This window comes from Aotus nancymaae, unplaced genomic scaffold, assembly GCF_030222135.1.
Source record: "Aotus nancymaae isolate 86718 unplaced genomic scaffold, 86718_ANA_hifiasm-v0.15.2.pri h1tg000036l, whole genome shotgun sequence".
Taxonomy (NCBI): Eukaryota; Metazoa; Chordata; class Mammalia; order Primates; family Aotidae; genus Aotus; species Aotus nancymaae.
Window position 1 is genome coordinate 83702068 of NW_026988450.1, and position 20791 is coordinate 83722858.

General features: G+C 37.7%; 1 protein-coding gene and 1 pseudogene across 4 annotated transcripts in view; one reads left to right on the forward strand and one right to left on the reverse strand.

The window, feature by feature from the left end:
• Positions 1 to 20791, forward strand: part of KHDRBS3 (KH RNA binding domain containing, signal transduction associated 3) — a 195451-nt gene that overhangs the window by 147950 nt on the left and 26710 nt on the right. The window lies entirely within an intron of this gene.
• LOC110569325 (microtubule-associated protein RP/EB family member 1-like) lies at positions 16648 to 17426 on the reverse strand (annotated as a pseudogene).

Sequence of the window (20791 nt, forward strand, 5' to 3'; positions counted from 1 at the left end):
GTGGCTAGCATGTGATGAATGCTAGGTAAGACTTTGTATACACTGTCTCATTTAAGTATAACAGCAACTTTATGAAATATATGACATTGTTTTCATTGTATACGTGAAGAAAAGGGGCACAGAATTAAGTAATTTGCCAGAAATCACACAGTAAGTGGAAAGATGAAATTCTAAGTCACATATTCTAATTCAAAGATTTGTACCCTTTATAAATAAACAAGTCCTTCTCTGATTTTGTTTAAAAACATAAATATCCACAAATATTTCAATATGTACTTTAAATATCCTAGCAAAGCAAGTCTCCCACCCCCACAGCATTTGCTGAGTGCTTACTATACTCCTGGCACTGTTTCTGTAAGTTTTGTAAGGCCTTACAGTCTGGGTTGTCTGAACACATCAGTCCTGACAACAATCCTACAAAGCTGATGGTATTGCTGTAGATGAGGAGATCAGATAACCAAGAGACTCTGGCCCTTGCTTGTGACTGAACAGCTGATGAAATGGTAACTGAAGTGTGTGACTGCCAGTGCATATTCTTACCCTGGTGCATTTGTGCGAGAGTCTCACTGCACATATCTGTTAGTTCTGTTCCCATATCTATTATATACAGTCATGCATCATTTAATGACTGGGATATGATCTGAGAAATGCATCCTTAGGCAATTTTGTCATTGCATGAACATCATAGAGTGCACTTACCCACCTACATGGTATAGCCTGCTACACATCTGGACTGTATGGTCTACCTGCACAGCATGTTATTGTACTAAATACTGTAGGCAGTGGATACACAATGGTGTTTGTGTATATAAATATAGAAAAACGTCAGTAAAAATGTGGTATAAAAGATAAAAAGTGGTATACCCATACAGGGCACTTAACATGAATGGAGCTTGTAGGACTGGAAGTTGCTCTTAGGTGAGTCAGTGAGTGAGTGGTAAGTGACTGTGAAGGCCTAGGCCGTTACTGTGCACCACCACAGACTTTATCAACACTATACACTTAGGCTGCACTACATTTATTAAGAAGTGTTTTTCAATATTAAATTAACCTTAGCTTACTGTAATTTCTTCACTTTATAAACCTGTAGTTTTAATTAATTTTTGACCTTTTAGTGTCTGAAACACATGAAATACTCTTGTAATAATACTTAGCTTTTGTAGTTTTTGACTCTTGTAATAATACTTAGCTTAAAGCACAAATACATTTGTACAGCTGTACAATTATATTTCCTTTCCTCATATCCTCATTCTATGTACTTTTATCTATTTAATTTTTTTTTAACTTTTTAAACATTTTTTTTCCCTTCTGTCACCCAAGCTGGAATGCAGTGGTGTGATCTCAGTTCACTGCAACCCCTCCTTCCAGGTTGAAGGAATTCTTGGGCCTCAGCCTCCAGAGTAGCTGGGATTACAGACATGTGCCACCACACCTGGCTGATTTTTGTATTTTTAGTGGAGATGGAGTTTCGCCATATTGCTCAGGCTGGTCTTAAACTTCTGGTCTCTAGCAATCTGACCACCTTGGCCTCCAGAAGAGCTGGGATTACAGGTGTGAGTCACCACACCGGGCCTACCTTTTTATAAATTAAGACACAAACACACACATTAGCATAGACCTACATAGGGTCAGGATCATTGAGATGTCATAGGTGATAGGAATTTTTCAGCACCATTATGATATTAGAGAGCCACCACTGTACCAGCAGTCTGCTGTTGACTGAAACATTGTTATGCAGCACATGACTATATTCAGTGTGTTGGACTTTCAAATGCAAGCATATTTTTTTTTTTACTTGAACTATATCACAATTTAGTGATGTTTACAGTTCGATTCATTCTGTGGAGGAAAGAGAAGTGACTTAATATTTATTGAGTATTTAATGTGTTTCAGTTACTGTACTAATGCTTTTTGTATCATTTCAGTAGATCTTCACAGGCATCAACCCAGTCCTATGCAATAAATATAGTTTTCTCCAGTTAATAGATGTAGAAAACAAGATGTAACTTTTTCATGAAGTATTATGTATATCATAAAAAACCGTATGATCTTTTGGTTTTTGATATTTGATATGAAGAACCAAACTTAAAGCATTTGCCGAATTAAATACTGTGATCTGTCCAGGAGAGTGATGTCAAAATGTGACTGTGGGTAAACTGAGATAACTAAGGGGAGCTAGCATTGATTTAGAGCCTCCGCTAAATCAGGCATGGAATTTAATCTGTTACTTACATGTCCTGTTTTAATACAAATGACAACAGCAAGACTTGATATACATGATGAAACTGAGGCTCAGAGAAGTAAATGACTAATCTCAAATGGGAACCCGGGCTTTTAAATCTCATGGTCTTTTCACTTTAAGCTCTGATTATATATTAATATGATAGATGACAAGCATTTATTCTTTGGTCATTTATTCAACAGTGTTTATTGATGTTCATTTTATGCTAGGCATTGTGCTTGATGCTTGGAATACAAAGATTATTAAGACAGAGACTCTATCCTTGAAAAGCTTACTGGCTAGAAACAAATATAAATATTGAAAAACAATGTAATATTCTAATCATTGTGAGAGGTCTGGGGAGATTCATTGTTTTCATAAGAAGACAATAATAAATTCTGATTGAGAGTACTGCGAACATTTACCTGAGAAAGTGAAGGATAAGTAGAGTCACCAGATGACAGACAGGGAAGAGCATTTCACAGAGAAAGGCAGCAAGTCACAGAGGCATCAAACAGTAAGTTTTGTGTGGCAACTACACATAACTTTGTAGGCTGGAACACGTGACACACAGGAGCTTTGGGGAGAGAGGTGGGGCAGTAAGAGTGACGGCATGTTTCCCCCACAAGGAGCTGAGACAGTGCCATTGAAGAGTTACATGTAAAGGTATGATGTGTTTATACTTGAATTTAGAGAAATTAATTAGATGATAGTTGTGGAGGCTGGATACACAGATGGTGAGCCCAGAGGCAGAGACTAATTAAGATACTGATATGTTGTAAATTATAAGCCCTTTAAATATCAGGAAAGACTCACGAAAAGAAACATCTTTTGTTTCAGCTAACCACCTTCTACGAAGTGATCTTTTCAGTGCTACAATTTGTCTTACCTGAAGGAATACAGAGAATTGTATGAGAAGTGCTCACACGGGCAAATGCAGAAGCCACTGCTAGACACCCTCAGTGTTCATTTAATCCTCATAACATGTAAAATAAACGTCTTTTTTAAAGAAGAAAACAGTGGCTTGCACAATTGGATAACTTGCTTAAGACTGTACACTTTGCACAAAGGAGACAAATTTTGAACTGAGGTCTGACTATGAGCATATATTAGTATCTCTTCCACTGCAGTGCCCTTAGCTTGCACTAAATAGCTGCTCTTCTGTAAATTGAAAGGAAGCAGCTTTTTATGACATAGGGTGAAGAAATGATTTTATGCGCCATATTAGTTTACTAGGGCTCCCATAATAAAATACTCCAGTCTTCTTGAGTCCCCTCTCCTGGGCTTGCAGATGGCTACCATCTCTCCATGTCCTCACATGATCTTTTCTCTGTGTACTCACATTTCTGGTGTCTCTTTTTGTATCTAAATTTTCATTCTTTGAAGGACACAAATCAGATTGGATTAGAACCCACTCTAAAGGCCTCATTTCAGTTCAAATCAGCTCTTTAAAGGCATTGTCTCCAAATAGAGTCACAGTCTGAGGTACTGGATTAAGGTTTCAAGATATGAGTTTGAGATGGCCAGGTATACAATTCAGCACATAAAATGCACATACTCTAACACCGGTTTAAGCACAACACTGCATGTCTCAGAACTAGGAACCTGGCATGAACCAGTGAGGATAGCGGATTTTCAGATCATCCTCAATATCAATAGTAGATATTAACAAGGAAAGCATCACGGCCATCATCTTAGTATTTACTGTGTGCTTGGCATTATTTCATCCACTTTACATAAATTGTCTCCCCTCTCTGCATCTGCTTCAATGTTGCTAAATTCGAGTTTAAAAGTATCATTCCCAGACTCAGAGAGGTGAAGTTCCTCATTCAAACTCAGGAGGCCAAGCAGCGGTATAAAGAAATCACCTTGGTGCCTAAACATTCCTTTTTGTACTCTCTCCATTGTCTTTCAGCTCTCCTTTTGTCATGGTTTTGATTACAGTTGCTGGGACTAATTCCTATTTCTATTTCCCATATACAGTATTCAAAAATCTAATACTTTGTGATGCTTTAAAATCTCTTAGGAATTATGCTTCAGTATGAACTAGAAGTTTTGCCTTATCAAATCTGGACTACCTTAAACAAACAGGGAATTTAATTTATATTAAATATACATATTAAAGTTGTAGTCTAAGACTAGTGAAATTAAGAAATTTGTTTTTCCAATTTTACATTAGATCCTTTCAGCGAATAGCATTTACTGTCACTGCTATCAAGGAGCACCAGTCTTGATATGCACCAGTAAGCAGTTCCATGTAGCACTTGATGTCTAATCTAACATGTCTTGATTTTGACAATTCAGGTTCCATAAGATTCATTTTATATGTAAATAGTTCTCTCAGTTCAGAATTTGAAAGTACGTGCGATGCTGCAGTTATAGTTCAGTATTAGTGCAGAATTCTTTACTTGGCCTCCTTTTAGAGTACAAAGCTGTTCTGCAAATGTTCTTTGGCATTTTGTGTGGTAGGAGAGAGCACAGAGCAGAGGTAAAAGCTGTACAGTCCCCCGTGGCAGCCACCAGATGTGGAGCTGTGGACCCTTGACCCATGGCCAGTCCAGATTGAGATGTGCTGGAAGTGTAAAACTCACACCACATTCCAGAAACTTCCTATGAAAAAAAGAATGTTAAAAAATTGTTAAAATTAGTTTCACTTACTTCTTTTTACTTTTTTTACCTGTAGCTACTGGAAAGCTCTCTATTACAGTGTCTTCTCATAGACAGCACTCAGTTAAATGATTCTCACTGTGTTTGTCTCTGGTACATACTCACTTAAGCATAAGCAAAACAATCCACAAGTCGCAGAGAACTGGAAAGCAGCGCCTCATATTCCTGCTTTTTAAATGCCTGTTTCAATGTTTTGTATGTTATTTAAAATATAACTTAGTAATATTATAGTATACTTAAGCACATTATAGTTACAAGTTCAAAAACATTTTTATTTATGCTGATGCATTATCAAAAACAGAGGCCAGTGCCACAGTTGTTAAGAGTTTGACAGATCTATGGTCAGACGCCAGCTTTAACATTTACTGGCTCTGTGATTTGGAGTGAGTTATTGAACCTCTCTAAGCCTCTGTTTATAAAATGCGTAACTGTTTTTACTTGTGCAAAAAGTGTAAAAAGATTCTCATTCAGAGGGCCAGCCTAAAAGCTGAAGGAGACAGAAAAGCATGTCATCTTTGTAAACTGTGTGGAGGGAGATCTGTTGGCCACTCTGATTTTTCTGCTTGAGGACTGAATGAGATGGTTTGCCTAAGGGAGGTAGCACAGTGTGAATGCAGCGTGAACCTGAGTTCCTGCCCTCCTTCTACAGCTCTGAATTCCTTCTGCTTGTTGTTTCACACAAGAGTGGCTACAAAGAGCAGGTCCTGGGAAATGTGCAAGGACCGTGTGAGGGAATGTTTTATAATGAGAGAGGAAACTTTGCAAAGGGCATCTTCCCCTGTGGATGGTCAGTGTCAGTATTTCCTGTGCACTTAGAGTTGGTAAGGTCAACAGCCATATCCCACCTGAAAACAAAACTGAGTAAGTCAGCAAGGTGGCCTGGCTGCCACTGAGTGTGATCTGTGGTGTGGAAGGGCTTCTTTCCATAGTGACCTTTAAACTTCTGAGGTCCTTCTTATTGTGACACTGTTGTGTTACAAAAACAAGTTTCTCTTCTGAGGATTTATAAATTAGGAATTTTTTCGTCCAATTTTTACATGCCTTGTATTCAAACCAGAGTACAAATGAGAATTCCTATGAAAAATTCAGTATAGTTCATTCAGCTACATTTCCCCATTGATTTTTGTAATGACGTTGATAATGATAGCATTATAGTATAAAACAAAAGCATTGTTTGTCTAAAACTTCACACATTTAGTGAATAACAAGATTTTGACACAATTACTATGAAGAGAAATATATACTATTCTTTACAATATTGGAATTATTCTAATACACATTGGCTCAAAAATAGATTTTGATTACTTCCTATGGATATACAGCTTCTGAATAGCTAGTGTAGTCAATTAAAAAGAGTGGGTGATAATGGCTTCAGCCCTCAGAGCCCTTTCTCTACCCTGACATGGCTTGAATCTTCACAGGCACTATTTTTGAGTCCTGGAAACCCCTTGTAAATGTGTTTGTTTTATTCTAAACTAAGTGGAATTAATTTACATTTGATGTCTTATTCACAGTCCTAATAACTATCATAATATTTTTAGCCCGTGTTTCTGAATAAGTATAATTTCTCCAAAGAACTGTTCGACTCCCATAGTGATCTAAACTAAATAGAACATAAAGGGTCTCAAAAAGTGCTAATAAAAATAGAGCATTATAAGCTATCAACAAAAATACTTCTAATACAGTACTATGTAGACATCAACAAAAACAAGAGATATCAATGCAAATTACCCCATAGACCTTTAAATACATAATTCTCAGGACCCTATGGTAAGTAAAAAACAAAAAAAGAATGGAGACAGTGGTGAAAAAGTGAAACTACAACCCTGTAAAGAAAAAAAAAATATTAAAGCACAGTAAGACAGACTATTCAGGAGCACTGCAGTAGATACGTGGACCACTGCAGGGGGAAGAGAGACTGGGCTCAACTCTGCACCTAGCATTGGCAAGTGGGAATTTATAGCCAAGGAGCCGGGTGGGGGTCAGGAGATAGAAAATTACTGAGAGGAAACATTAGTGGTAGCGGGGATTTTGGCTGAACTGACCTAACAGGATTCTTGCCTAAAGCAGGCCAGACTGATCAGACATCTCCTCCCCTGGGAATGATAGAGGATAAGGAACCTGATCAGTTATTGAGGGTGATCAGATATCATGGGTGGCAGGTTCTTGCTAAACTGACTCAGCAAAGTTGTTTCCTAAAACTGGATTTTACAAGGAACTGCACTGATGGGCCTAGGAGAAGGATCAGGAGGCTGACTAAAGTTTAGCAAAGCACAGAATCTTTGTCAATGCTGACAGGGAAAAGGGAAGGAACAGCTCAAGACTGAGTGTTAGCATGTGTAAGTGTTGCTATTTATTATAGTTATTATGTATTGACCATCTGCTGTGGTGTATCAGTCAGACACATACACACACTCCTTGTCGTTTTAACCTTAACCTTAAAAGGTGGATATTATCCTCAATTTATTATTCAGAAAACTGAGACTCAGAGAGGTTAAATAAGGGGCCTGAGTGACACCCTTAATGACACTATTGATTTCAAAGTCCATTTTCATTCCATTATACTAGTGTTTTTCAAAGAGTGGTACACATATCATTGTGAGACATATCCTCCATGTCTCACAATGTGATTTCAGATGCTACATGGGCAGATTATGTAAAAAATTTTTAATAATTAGATTATAACATTATTGAAAGAGTGTGATTAGCATATCAAACACACGATTTTGTGATTGTTACTCTAATTCACTTACGGCAAATTTCTTTAAAGTAAAAGAAAATTAACATGGAGAGTTCGTATGGAGTCACGAACAGGATAGGAGTGTATGTAGGTGGCAAATACACTGCATGTCCTGAGAGCTGTCCCTGAGTGGCTGGGGTTTGGTGGATGCTGCACTGAGCATTTGTGCCACCAGCCAGTGGACAACCTGTAACACTGCTCATACTGAAAGTTTGATCAGATGAGTCTGAGGACCAACACTGAGCTGCTCACTAAGTTACAGTTTCCTACCAAATTTGGTGCCCTGGTTATATTGAAAATAAGTTTTGTATCTTCATCAGGAATTTCTTTAAAATTAAATGAATACAAATGAAAGGAATTTTTTTTTCAAGATTCATTTGTTTAACAAAGTTTGAAGGAATGAAATGGCTATTGAGTACTTACCAAGTGTGAGTTACTGTGTATCAAGGTGCTCTCATACATATTGTGTCATTTAATTCCTAAGAACTTCTGTAGGATTGTCACTCCTTAATTTTACAAAAGGAGATGACGCTCACAGAATTTGAGCTTGAGCAGAGTCACATAGCTAATGAATATCAGTTAATCCTCATACTCCGTTTTCTTAGAGATCAAGCTTACATTCTTTTGCTTAACTCAAAAGCAACTAGTAAGGGGAAAAAAATAGGTTCATATAATGTAGAGGAGATCACACATGGAATCTTCATGCGTGATCTCCACAAGTGTATGGCAACACGGTAGCAGGGCAAAGGCATGCTAGTGGCAATAAATCAATTGCCACTGTCGCTTTACTCTTTAATGTTCTTGAGAATGCATGAGATTTACCACTGAGGAATTGTAGAATAATGGTAGTAAATGAAAACAAAGTCCACCAGGGAGATGTACTACATCATTTGGATTTAGCACTGCCATCTGCTTAATAGCATTGAGAAGACTACAGCAGTACTTATGATCAGCCATTCATAGCAATGACAGATGCTGTGGAGAGTGAACATACCAGGGAAGCAGGTTCACTACTAAAATGCAGATTACGTGACAGGGTTTCTAAAGCGTGCTTGTGTTGATGATCAAACCAACAATTTTAAATCTTCACTATAGAATTCTAAGTCTGTAAGATGAAGACCTACTCTAAAGTCTTCCCATGTTTTAGTCCTCATGTTTCATACATTCTTAAAATGTATTTACTGATTTTTAAAAAGTTTTTCCTACAAATCTTGCATATATAGTCTCCTTTTAGTGGAAGAGAATAATAACTTTTGTATAATTTCTGACTTTTAAAATGAGGTAGCATGATTTTTAGTAAAAAAAACAAAAAGACAATGGCTATAAATTCATAAAAGCTTGAATGTGCATGTCAGTTTTACCTACTTCCTTAGCTCTGTGATGTTGACCGGGTTGCTTCTTTAAGTCTTTTCTCATCTGTAAAATGATGACTAATATTTGACTTACAACATTATAATTGAGATAGCAGATGTAATATACATAATAGTTGTTCAATAAATTTGCTATAGTAACATGTAGTAGGCGCTTACCATTGTAAGCATTTTACAGTGTTTTTAGATACATTTTTTTACTTAATTTTTATTATTATTATTATTATTTTTTTTTGAGACAGTATCTCACTCTGTCACCCACACCAGAATACAGTGGCTCAGTCTTGGCTTACTGCAACCTCCACCTCCTAGGTTCAAGCGATTCTCCTGTCTCAGACTCCCAAGTAGCTGGGACTACATACAAGCGTGTGCCACCAAGCCTAGCTATTTTTTGTATTTTTAGTAGAGACAGGGTTTTGTCATGTTGGCTAGGCTGATCTCGAACTCCTGACCTCAAGTGATCTGCCCACCTTAGCCTCCCATTTGCCCATGCCAGCCTCTAGGATTACTGGCATGAGCCACCACACCCAGCTGTAGCTACTATTATTATACCATTTTATAGATGAGGAAATTGTGGCACAGAGATGGTGGAAGTTCCCTGAACTCATGGAGAGTGAGTGCTAGAGCTGGCATGTTAACCCAGGCAGTCTAGGCACTCTGCTATAACACTTCTCTATGTACCTGTTGTTAGTTTGAGTTTAGGTACTACATCCAGAAACTATTACAGTCTCTTCTGATAACATCTCCAGTCAGTAAAATCCCAACAAATAATCTAAATAAAATTATGCATGCCACTTTGATATCTTACTTGTGCAATAAAAAGTTGTTAAAGGCTCATTTAACTTAGATTGTTTAGAGTCCTAAAATCTGTTAGAAGCAGACTTGAGGACAGACTTAAGGATAGAGCTCAAAGTTACTTGTTGAAGGTTGACTTAAAATGGAGAATGTTGGTGCCTGAATTTCTCAGAATCGATTCCTACCTCATTGTTAAACTCACAACTTTAGAAACTGAAATAATATTCGGACATGGTGTAGATATTTTTCCCTTGTATTTGTCATCGTGAAGGGATATGTTCCTTTTGGAAGGTAATTTTTATGAGTGTGCATTGAGAGCCTTAAAATTGTTTGTAACTTATGATTCAATATTTTTACAGTAAGTGCCTCAACTTACAATATAACAGTGAGTGTCTGACAGCGTGAATACATTTAAGAGCTCTTTAATTGAAAAGAGTAAGCAATTTCTGGCCTAGTAAAAGAGGGGTAGATGGTAAATTCAGTTTCTCACTTACCCTGTTGGGTAGATAGTGATATAATTAATTCAAATGGCAGTGAGATTTAGGAAAAAGTTAATAAACTTAATTTGGGATGTATTGAAATTAGGTTGTCCACAGAATTATAATAATTACATTAAATAATTGATATAAAAATAGTGTACTTACTAGTAAGCCATTATATAAATGGTAACTATTTTGTCTTTTCCAGTTTTTCTCAGTAATTACAAAATGTATTATTATGATTATATTTTACCCCAATTTTAGTAAGTAACTGAGCTGTAGTTGTGTTTTATTATGTTTTTTGTATTATCTTTTGTTGGTGTCCTAAAGTATGTGTACATGGTTAATCTCCCAGAAATTAGAGTAAGACAGTCAATTCCACATGTATATTAAACAAGATAGAGCAAAAATATTATATACTTAGGAGTCAGGCCGACCTGACTTTTCCACTTAGCAGCTATGTATGTGATCTTTCACTAGCTCTCAGTTTTCTTATCTACAAAACAAAGTAAGTGAGAGAATATACTTAAACGGTTTAGCATAGAGCCTGGCACATGGCACTTGGAATTTTTAATTGTGTTTTTTATTTTATGTATCTGTCACTTCTGGGCATTTTTCTGGTGCTCAGTAAGTAGTACTGACTGTTGTGGGATGATCATTGGAACCTTCGTTGTCACCAGGCGATAGATTGCTTCCAGCTCACCTCATATCTGATCATGTTCTGTACAGAGTATCACAAACCTAACTTGGACACACTGCAAGTGTAAAGGCAGAAATATTTTGCTTTTTTGTTAGTTGTTTCTTCCTCTGATGCCTTTTTGTTTAATGTTCTGTAAAGGACCAAAAAGTAGACATACTCATTAGAAAGTAGGGAAATAATCGTTAAAAATCCATATATTTCCTTTATCTGCCATTTATAAGGAATGCTGTACCACATGAAAATGAATTTATGTTGTTTATAAGTTTATAAAATAGAAGGATTTAATCCAATTGCAACCTTTTTGAAATGATTTATTAAAAGTATTGGATTTAGTCTTTTTTTTTTTTTTTTTTGAGACGGAGTTTCGCTCTTGTTACCCAGGCTGGAGTGCAATGGCGCGATCTCGGCTCACTGCAACCTCCGTCTCCTGGGTTCAGGCAATTCTCCTGCCTCAGTCTCCCGAATAGCTGGGACTACAGGCATGTGCCACCATGCCCAGCTAATTTTTTTTTGTATTTTTAGTAGAGACAGGGTTTCACCATGTTGACCAGGATGGTCTTGATCTCTTGACCTCGTGATCCACCTGTCTTAGCCTCCCAAAGTGCTGGGATTATAGGCATGAGCCACTGCGCCCGGCCATTGGATTTAGTCTTAGATGTTGCTACATTTTAGAGACATTGCATTGGAAGTAAAATATAGGTATATAGCCCAATAAGACATCTTACATAGAGAAAAAAACCTATGCATATTAACTTAGCCAAAGTAATATGATTAAAACAATGTCTCAATTAAGGCCATATCAAGATATAGTAAATTAAAGTGTGACCATGGGCAAGTTTTTTAACCTGTGCTCTAAGGTAAAATGGGGGTGACAATAATAGTACATGGATGAAGCTGGAAACCATCATTCTCAGCAAACTGACACAAGAACAGAAAACCAAACACTGCATGTTCTCACTCATAAGTGGGTGTTGAACAATGAGAACATGCAGACACAGGGAGGGGAACATCACACACCAGGGCCTGTCAGGGGTTGGGGGGCTAGGGGAGGGATAGCAGGAGTTGGGAGGCTAGGAGAGGGATAGCATTAGAAGAAATACCTAAGGTAGATGGCAGGGTGATAGATGCAGCAAACCATCATGGCACGTGTATACCTATGTAACAAACCTGCACGTTCTGCACATGTATCTCAGAACTTAAAATAAAATAAATAGATAGATAGATCAATAGATAGATAGTACTTACCTCATAGTGTTGTTGTAAAGTTAAGTGAAATTGAAAGCATGTCATATATGAAAAGCATGTCACACATCATAAATTCTGTCAGTGGCTAACATTAAAGTTCTACAATTCTTTATCTAAAACTATTGAAGCTAAATATCTTACATTCCAATTTTTGGAATTTTGGAAAAACAATACAGATACACATATACATACCATATGTTAGTACAGCTCTGGTGGAGTCCTGCTTGTGCTTCTCCAAGATAATTGATTTCTCCTTGGATTCTTTTAAGTTTAGGGTCAGGGAAACTGATTACAGAGGGTGTAAAGCATATGTGGCAACTTGAAAAAGAAGGGGATTTCTTAAGGGAGGTGTGTGGCATTCAGCCTTGGCAGTTTCCAGTCCCACCACATATAGCAATATTGCTAGTGCTAGCAAGTAATGTTTAAATAGGGTGGATTAAATAATTGATACAAGACTGTTACTTCTATTAGAAGCCATCACTTTAGCAAGGCCCTTTTTTTTTTTTTTTTTTTTTTTAATTGAGACAGGGTATCAATCTGTCACCCAGGCTGGTATACAGTGGTGTGATCTCCACTCACTGCAACCTCTCCACTTCCTAGGCTCAAGTGATTCTCCATCCTCAGCCTCCTGAGTAGCTGGGACCACAGGCACGAGACTGTACTGTTGTCTCTTTACTCTTTGTTGTTCTCAGCTAATTTTTGTATATTTTTTAGAGACAGGGTTTTGCCATATTGCCCAAGCTGTACTCAAACTTTTGAATTCAAAACGATCTACCCACCTAAGCCTCCCAAAGTGCTGGGATTACGGGTGTGAGCCACAGTGCCTGGTAGCAAGGCCTTTCCTGATTTGGCCCCAATTCTTTCTCTGCTCATCTTAGGTCACTCACTCATGTAATGTAAGCTGATACTGAGTTTCTCAGTTATGGCTTGTTTATACTTGTCTCAATTACTATTAAAATGTAAAGTCTAACTTGTGAGACTACCTTGTCATCAAAATCTTCATGGCTTCTTCAGTTATTCTCACATATATCTTTCAAAGACATTGTGATTTTTAGAAGTTTCTAAAATGGTGCAAACAGGACAGTTTGCCAGATTGCTTGCAAGAGAGCCACCAGTTTCTTGAATCAGTAGTTATAGCACCCAACAACCCTTTGTGATTCTCCTCACCTCACATCCCATTCTTCCATGTCCTATAAGTACCAAGGCTTCTATGTTTTCACAATGCTCTATGCTTGCTCCGTCCTCCAGCAGAACCTGCTGGGCTGTTGAGAATCCATCTCCTTTTCATAAACAGTCCCACAGTGGCAGGGACCCTTTTATACTCATGTTTATATCACCAGCACCTAATGCAGTACTCACTAGAAAGGTGATCTATGTGCGTTCTTCAGTTGAATTTATAACGTGTCAGTCTGCATCTGTTTTAAACATTTCTTTATTAGAAACACTGTAAGAAATCTGGTACCATTGAAAGTATAATGTGGAAATTGATGTGATCTTCAATTCTGGCTGCACAGAAGAGTCACCTATGCAGCCTTAAAAAGTGGGGTGGGGAGTGCCAAGAAAATCACCCGTTATTTTTTAATCTGAGTCTTGGTGTAGTTCAGCTGTCTATATAATTTTTTTAAATTCTACAGATAATTCTGATAAGCAGCCAAAGGTTGAGAACTATAAGTAATATTAAAACAAAGTAGGTATTCTTATCACAATTTCTTAACTGATTTAAATACAGTACTATAAGAATCATAGTTTAAATTCTTTTAATGCTACGTATTTAAAGAGTGAGGCTGTATAATTTGATATGAAGATTGATGTAACATAGTGTGCCACCACATTCCCCAGAAACACTTTTTAAACCATTTGCTGCTCTAACATTGTGTCAAAGGAAGATGCTGACAATCCCATAAAAAATCAAAAGGGATAATTATTTCACATACGCAAATATTACAGCTGACAATCAGTGTTTTCTTAAAGAGTAATAGATACGGCTTTGAAATCTAAATATCAAATGTGTTTGTCAGAAATCCCCTCAAAAAGATACTTTAGTATGGCAGATGGAAGGATTGGCTGTAAAAACAAATGCAAGATTAACAAGTGATGCAGAGAAATACCGTACCCTGGCTCATAACATGTTGATAGACCATTTCTAATAGTATTGGAAGAGCCAAGGAATCCAATACCAAAAAATTCCATGCCTTGACCAACTCGGTGTAGTTGGACTTGAGGAATTAAAAACAGAAATCCAAAAAAATAGGCTTAAGGAACCCAACCTTGATCTTGGTCTTTCCCCAAAGTTGTAAATTTTTTGAACTTATAACCACACACTTCATTTGTGGCAGCCTTCCCGGCCTCCCCGTTTTGGTGACTAATCTCTGACCTCTTTTCTACTCTCCAGACCTTCCCCAGAACCTCAGTCTGTGGTAACAGTTCTCCTTGTTACATTTCCCCAGTATTTCAACCTGGTTTTTCAATGTTAGGTTCCATAAAATTCTAATATGTAATTTCAATGATTCATGCAAAGAATTATCATTAAAATTACTGGTGATGTCTGTGACAGTATATGTAATTGATAGTATTTTATAAGTCATCATTTGCCAGAAAAAAACAAACCATAAGGATCTGTTTTCTTGTGTTTCTTTATAAGAAATCTTAGTTTTCTTGTTAGTGTTTCTGAGAAATTAATTGATATTTGAAATTAACCAACTACAGTGAAAATACTGAAGCTTGAGTCAAAAGACATGTCTGAATTTGAATCCTTACTATGTTATTTATTGTGTGACCTTGAGCGAGCTGCACAGTAAACCTTGTGAAATCTTATGCTTAACTAAAGTAGAAAAATCCCTGTCAATAAAGACCAAGTAGAAAATGGGTTCCCAATAAAATGGAATTTCAGGGCAACAAAAGTCTAAAAGGCCACAAAAGAGAAATCACACCACTGTCATTTGAACAATGGCTAGTTACTTGCATTTTCTGGCATTGTTAATCACTAAATCTGGGTTTTCCTCTGAATTCCACACAGAGCATGTACTACACAACAATTTTATCATAAAATACTTGCTTTCTACATACATTTTTGGACAAGCTACTACCAGAAACAAATCAATACAAATACATTCAGGACTGAACAATCTCAGTAGTGGGTGAGACAACTTTTGCAGAATCCTGCCAAACCAAGGAACTGAATATGCTGTGGACAAAGCAAATGAGGGAGATTTAAGGAATGAAATATTTTAAATATTAATAATTCAGACATGGCACTGTTTTTTCTGCAAAAGAAAATTAACATTTAGTAACACATTAATGAATTTTATCTCCAGAGGTTAGTGCACTGGCAAAGTATTCAGATTACAATGGAGAGCTATGGACAGCAGATACTAAAAACACCCCAGCCTTGCAGATCTCAAGGTAACTATGGCCTTCACTGACCACTCCCTTTGCCAGAGATACAGAAAAAAACTTGCAGCATGATCACCTGCCTGCTGCACTTCCAACTCTAAGCAGCAAACTTCAAGGAGTTCCCAGTGGGCAAGGAGAGCAGAGAAGAGAAACATGGTAAATGTAAACCTAAAAGATGGTAAAATGGGATACAATCCCCATTCAAATCCCAGAGATGTGGGCAAGCCCCCAAAAGTAGTTGTTAGAGGACAAAACTGGCCACACTTCACTTCCCCAAAAACATCGTAGAAATTTTGGGGATAACTGGAAAAGTAGAGAAATACTCAATGAAAACTGAGCTCTTCAGAGCTGAGACACATCCTTTATTATCCAGGCAGCACTGCCTCTTGCTTTTTAGCAGGGAATGCAGTTGGTCAGTGACACCAAATGGCTTTACAGAGCAACTTTTTAAATGTTTCTTGTACACCAAAGCCTAGGCCTATGAGGATTCAAGCAGCCCTGTAAGACCTATGACCACAGGTTCCAAAGGTTCCAGGGTCTGGACCTTCCTTCCCAGACACAGTGTCAAACATAGAATCTCCTGTCATGCTACATTTTATATTTTGAAATGTGGAAGTATATTTTAAATACTCTTAAGGCATTTATTTGTTGCAACATTCTCTGATTTCACATTAGCTTAAAAATCAATTCAGTCTTTACATTTCTCCACTGAGGTCGCCGCCTCAGCATATAACATAACACCTCCTCCGGCACTCAGTGTGATCCATATCAGCACAGTGAGCACCACAGTCAGCCTCTTTGTTTACCAGGTGACCCAACTAGATGTTGATACTGCTCTGCTACAGGGTGAAAGCTCCTAAGTCAAGCTTGTTGGAAAAGGAGTGAAACGTCTGCAAAGTACACTTTTAAGAAGACGTACTTTTTGCTTATGAAAAGAAATCAGTGAATCCTCTAAGGATAATAAAAGGGAGTATTTTACAGTTAAGCATATGATTTGGAGTGAAGAATTCAGATTGTTGCTCTGCTGGTCCAGGCTGTTAATACTGTTCTTGCTTCTCCTATCGGCCCCTTTCATCAGGTATCACAAAGCCTGCCTCTGTGGCATACAGAATGTCTGCAATCCTCTGCAATACACGGTCATTTTCCCTCATTCTCCTGGCACATCGATTCAATGTTCCATAGCTTTCCAAAGTAGAAATCCCTCTCTTTCTCCAAGTCTTCAACACTAAATTTCAATACGTTGAGCTGCTTCATCAACTCAGCTGCCTCATCATCCCCATTGCCCACATGAGGGTTCTTTCACACCACACCAGGGCCAGACTTAGGAGCTGCAGCAGTTCTTTTTATTGAGATGGGCCTCTGGGGAGCTGCACTGTGGGAACTGAGAGGTTTCTTAGGTTTATTCAGTGCTGGAGCACTGAGGGAGGGAGCCACTGCAATTTCTTGACCTTGTCTGGCAGCCGCAGGGTCATAGTCTTTTCCATCATAGTTTGCATCCGAAAACTTCTTGTACCACTGAACAAATTCGAAATTGTCCTGATACTTTACTAACTTGTCGACAGGAATTATTCTGTCTACATCCATCATCTTAAAACCCGCTTGTAGTCTTTTGAAGTTCTAGATATACTCGTGTTCTAGCTTAGCTTGGAATTTCACTTTCTTCAAGGCAATGGAGCCAGGGAACAGCAAGTCCATAAACTGACAATAGGCAGCCCCTGAGCACAGCTGTTTAACCTTTGTCAGATCCACCTGCAGAGACTCATTGATCCAGGCCAGCATGTCATGTCAACAGGTTATCACTGGGCACTGACGTTGAGTATATGTACGTTCACTGCTGTCTTCGGCTCTCGGTGCAACTACTTCCACTGCCCACACCCAGCTCCAATTCCAGTTCCTTACTTTTCAGGCAAGAGTGAATTTGCTGAATAGATTGTATGACAACAAAAATAAGGACTCTGACGAAAATTACTGATTTAGAAAGAACTTCTGCTTTAATATCGTTAACAACATCTGTCCTTCATATATGTATATAACATTTCATTTAAACTCGACAACAGTCTGATGAAAGATTTTTTTAAACTGTTTTACAGATGAGAAATTGAATTAACTTTAAGCTGACGGAGAATAAATGCTGAAGCCTAATTTCTGATATATGTTTGTTTGGCTTCAAAGCCTGGTTTTTAACTGTTCTATACCATCTTCTAAAATGATGACAGTAAGTTGGAGAAACCTGCTTGAAAATGAAAACATGAGCCTATAAAAGTAAATACGGCATTGCACAGACCTCACACGCATGCCTGGGCACTGCTGAGGCTTCCCGGCGTGGTGGACTTGCGTGTGCTGGGGGAGGAAAGAGGCATAGTGGGAACTGAGGCAGTTCTCATCAGGAAAACATTGTTCTCCTTTTCACTTTTTCTTGAAATCTAATAACAATTCATAGTGTTTTTTCAGTAATGTAGAACCATCTGCAACCTTTTAAGCAATTTTTTAATAGGAAGGAGTAGCAGGACATTGCTGTTTTCTGTTAAAATAAGAAATTAAGGTTAGCTATCTGTATATCAGAAAAATATACTCACATGCCTTATTTTAGAATGTACTGCTCTATCTTTTAGGACTAGGTTAAACTCTGAATTACTCATAAATTCTGTCAAGTTAGATGTCAAATTTTCCTCTCATGCAAGGATATAATCAGCTCCAAGCTCTTGTGTCAACTTTCTGTAGTCACTAAGAATCCAGGCTGCTTCTGCCCGTCTTTTCCACATTTCACCCTGGCCTCTATCCCAAGGCTCTTCTCATTCACAGTGGCTATTATACTTCCAGCTGCCAAGCTGAGTTGCAGGCAGGAAGAAGGGGGAGGAGTGGAAAGCCCTGCCTCCTAGGTGAGTTGACCTTCTGTTAGGAAATGTCCTGGAAGCTTCACTTGGTGAATTTTGCTTCTATCTCATTGCCTACCTGATCTGCAAAAGGAGTGACACATTATCACCAGCACCCAATCTCCAGTCATCTTTTGGTAAGAAAGAAGGTGAAGATGCATGTTAAACAGGCAGGAATGCCTATTGATTCTTCCCTTTTAACATATAAATTAGGGATTTTTCTTTAAGATGTTTTACTTTTACCAAGACACAATGTACACAAAGAAAAGAGCATAAATTTTTATTTCCCTGAAAAAAAAAATAGTTCATTGAATGTTAACATATATGTACACCCACATAACTAAGAGGAGAACATTTCCAGCACCTCAGAAGTTTCTCTGGCTTTTTCTCTTAGATGTTGATTATGAATTATCTTACTTCTAATTGTCTCCTTTTGATTCTGAATTATATGGATTTTTTTAAAGTACCCAAACATATCTCTTATTACTCTGAGAATATAGTGATTGACAGCTAAATTGGATGGTAGTGAGAAGCAGGTGGTGTTGAAAGGATATACACTTGGCATTCAGAGTAACTAGACTTCTGTCCTGATTCCGTACATTCTAATCATGTGACTTAGACAATGTCTAAACTTTATGGCTCTGATTAGCTGCCTTCTTATTACTAAGGCAGAATGAATTGCTGTTGTTCTTCTTAGAATGATTTTTTTCTTCATCTTTATCTAGCTTTACTCCTAGTTGTCAATTGAGGCATTTCTTCTTCCAGGAATCCTCCCATGTCTCCCAAAACTGGTTCAGGTATCCCACCTCTGACTTCCTACAGAACTCTGGGTTTCTTGGTATCATCGTGTGCCATTTCCCTATTGACACTTGTCTGACTTGTACACTAGACTAAACGTGGTTTATCACAAAGACCAAGTCTTGTTTGCTGCTGCGTTCCAAGGCCCAGCAACACAGTGGGTGCTCTGTAAATATCGGCTGAACAGATGTCAAATGAAAAAGGTGGTCTCTGCTACTCCTAAATTCATACTAAGATTATTTCACAAAACACAGTAGAAGTAGTTAGAGTTTGATTTCTTAAATGGCAGAAAAAAGTATTATTGTTTTTAAACCTAAATTTACGAAATAGACAAAACAGCTTTATTGCAACTTTATTTTAAAGATGAAAGATAAATTGTTTAGAATACATGGCTTATAATAGGTATTTGATAAGTGATATCTATTGTTAGTGTTATATTCAATCTGATTTGCATGTCTTTGGGTCTCTGTGAGTGTGAACTCATTGTCTTCACATGCCCATCACCCAACATCAGATAGTAGTCGTTGCAATCGGTCTGTCTCTAAATCAGTCTCGCCAGAAACTTCCAGGGCACATGCTTCTTTATTGCTTCCTCTGAGTAATGTGTCTTCCTGGGTCTTCTTACACAGAAGATGGTACTCAAGCTTTGTGGAGAATAAAATAAGAGAAAAAGGATTCAGAGTGCCTCATGAGAGATTAAGGTTAAGCATAAAGCAAGAACTTTCTGGCAGCCCTGTTCGAGGGTATTACTGTGACAGGTTATTCAGGTTTCATCCCTAGAGGTCTTTGGAAGTGAAGAGATAATCATTTCTCTCAGATGATTAAGATAGTTTAGCCTGAAGGCCAGTGGTTGGGCCACATGACCTCTCAAGGTTGATTTCTTCCCTTTGATTCAGCAAAGTACCAGTAAGTTCCTGCACTTTGTAGTGGAGATAAACTTTAGAAGTATTTCATAGTAGAAAAGGGAAAGGACCAGCTGTAAAAGACAAAGTTTGTGTTTCTGATTCTCTGGCAAACCTGTATCAGCATTTGAAATCTTTTTATTTGACAAAGTGATTATTATATCTGAGGTTTAGCAAACTTAATTACAATAGGGTTAAGAATAATAGTTACCATTTATTTTGTACTGAGTAAATGGCAGGCCAGTGACTAGTGTTTTATGTAGGTGAACTCATTTCATTATTACTCATTCATTATCAGCCTGGGTGTAAGGCAGCTGTGGCAGACAGTTATTGAGCAGAAAGTATAAGCCAGATTCCTTCATTCATTCATTCGTTCTATCAGTGTCCTTTATAGAGCACCTTCTATGCTTGAAACAATTCTAGAAGTTGGAACTCAAAAAATTTAGCTCCCTGCCCAAGCTTACCCTGCTTCTAAATGGAAGAAGAGGATTCAGAACTAAGAGAACCTTTAATCCAAACTCATTACACCATGCTAGGTCTCCATAATAATAATGGACTTTGTCCATAAAATGCTTTCACATACAATCCTAGTTGATCCTATAGCAGCC